Below are 2,500 nucleotides of genomic sequence, written 5' to 3'. Positions count from 1 at the left end.
CTTCTTCGGCCACACACACCTGCTATCGGCCCCCTACCTCCAGGGGGCCCTCCACTTCACTTTTAACCCAAGTTAGAGCACCTGCTTCGGCCACACACACCGGGGAGCGGCCCTCTATCTCCAGGCGGCTCTCCACCTCCCTTTTACCCAATTTAGAGCCCCTGCTTCGGCCACACACACCTGGGAGCGGGCCCCTATCTCCAGGCGGCTCTCCACTTCACTTTTAAACCAATTTAGAGCCCCTGCTTCGGCCACACACACCTGGGAGCGGGCCCCTATCTCCAGGCGGCTCTCCACTTCACTTTTAACCCAATTTAGAGCCCCTGCTTCGGCCACACACACCTGGGAGCGGGCCCCTATCTCCAGGCGGCTCTCCACTTCACTTTTAACCCAATTTAGAGCACCTGCTTCGGCCACACACACCTGGGAGAAGCCCCCTATCTCCTGGCGGCTCTCCACTTCACTTTTAACCCAATTTAGAGCCCCTGCTTCGGCCACACACACCTGGGAGCGGGCCCCTATCTCCAGGCGGCTCTCCACCTCCCTTTTACCCAATTTAGAGCACCTGCTTCGGCCACACACACCTGGGAGCGGGCCCCTATCTCCAGGCGGCTCTCCACTTCACTTTTAACCCAATTTAGAGCCCCTGCTTCGGCCACACACACCTGGGAGCGGGCCCCTATCTCCAGGCGGCTCTCCACTTCACTTTTAACCCAATTTAGAGCCCCTGCTTTGGCCACACACACCTGGGAGCGGGCCCCTATCTCCAGGCGGCTCTCCACCTCCCTTTTACCCGATTTAAAGCCCCTGCTTCGGCCACACACACCTGGGAGCGGGCCCCTATCTCCAGGCGGCTCTCCACCTCCCTTTTACCCGATTTAAAGCCCCTGCTTCGGCCACACACACCTGGGAGCGGGCCCCTATCTCCAGGCGGCTCTCCACTTCACTTTTAACCCAATTTAGAGCCCCTGCTTCGGCCACACACACCTGGGAGCGGGCCCCTATCTCCGGGCGGCTCTCCACTTCACTTTTAACCCAATTTAGAGCACCTGCTTCGGCCACACACACCTGGGAGAGGCCCCCTATCTCCGGGCGGCTCTCCACTTCACTTTTAACCCAATTTAGAGCACCTGCTTCGGCCACACACACCTGGGAGCGGGCCCCTATCTCCAGGCGGCTCTCCACCTCCCTTTTACCCGATTTAAAGCCCCTGCTTCGGCCACACACACCTGGGAGCGGGCCCCTATCTCCAGGCGGCTCTCCACCTCCCTTTTACCCGATTTAAAGCCCCTTCTTCGGCCACACACACCTGCTTTCCGCCCCCTACCTCCAGGCGGCTCTCCACCTCCCTTTTACCCAATTTAGAGCCCCTGCTTCGGCCACACACACCTGCTATCGGCCCCCTACCTCCAGGGGGCCCTCCACCTCACTTTTACCCCAATTTGGAGCCCCTGCCTCGGCCACCCACACACCTGTTAGCTGCCCCCTATCTCCGGCCCCTAACCTCCACCATCCAGGAACCCCAGCACCAGCCGAACCTGCAGACCCACTCTTAAGCACCCATCCCCGGATACAAGCAGACTACCATCCGCCCAAACTTTCCTGCTCCTGGTATACCAACTCAAACTTTGGTGCCCCTGGTACTCCAACTTAAACTTTGTGCTCCTGGTACTCCGCCTGTTTTCGCCCCACAGCCTAAGTGCCGCAGCACTTTGTCATTTTTTTAAACAAAATATTTCTTTCTGCTCCTGGTACTCCCTGGAGCTCCAGGGAGGTAGGGGGGCGCCCTGGAAGCCCTGCCCGAGGCTGTGCGCCTCTTCCCGGGCAGGATTTTCACCCCGAGCCCCTGGTGGCGGTTGGACTTTAACTTTTTTTTTTCTATTTGGATTTGCTCCTGGTACTCCCTGGAGCTCCAGGGAGGTAGGGGGGCGCCCTGGAAGCCCTGCCCGAGGCTGTGCGCCTCTTCCCGGGCAGGATTTTCACCCCGAGCCCCTGGTGGCGGTTGGACTTTAACTTTTTTTTTTCTATTTGGATTTGCTCCTGGTACTCCCTGGAGCTCCAGGGATGGTAGGGGGGCGCCTTGCCCGAGGCTGTGCGCCTCTTCCCGGGCAGGATTTTCACACCGAGCCCCTGGTGGCGGTTGGACTTTAACTTTTTTTTTTCTATTTGGATTTGCTCCTGGTACTCCCTGGAGCTCCAGGGAGGTAGGGGGGCGCCCTGGAAGCCCTGCCCGAGGCTGTGCGCCTCTTCCCGGGCAGGATTTTCACCCCGAGCCCCTGGTGGCAGTTGGACTTTAACTTTTTTTTTTTCTATTTGGATTTGCTCCTGGTACTCCCTGGAGCTCCAGGGATGGTAGGGGGGCGCCCTGCCCGAGGCTGTGCGCCTCTTCCCGGGCAGGATTTTCACCCCGAGCCCCTGGTGGCGGTTGGACTTTAACTTTTTTTTTTCTATTTGGATTTGCTCCTGGTACTCCCTGGAGCTCCAGGGATGGTAGGGGGGC

This window comes from Centroberyx gerrardi, chromosome 21 (genome assembly GCF_048128805.1).
Source record: "Centroberyx gerrardi isolate f3 chromosome 21, fCenGer3.hap1.cur.20231027, whole genome shotgun sequence".
Taxonomy (NCBI): Eukaryota; Metazoa; Chordata; class Actinopteri; order Beryciformes; family Berycidae; genus Centroberyx; species Centroberyx gerrardi.
Note: the sequence above shows the minus strand (reverse complement) of the source record.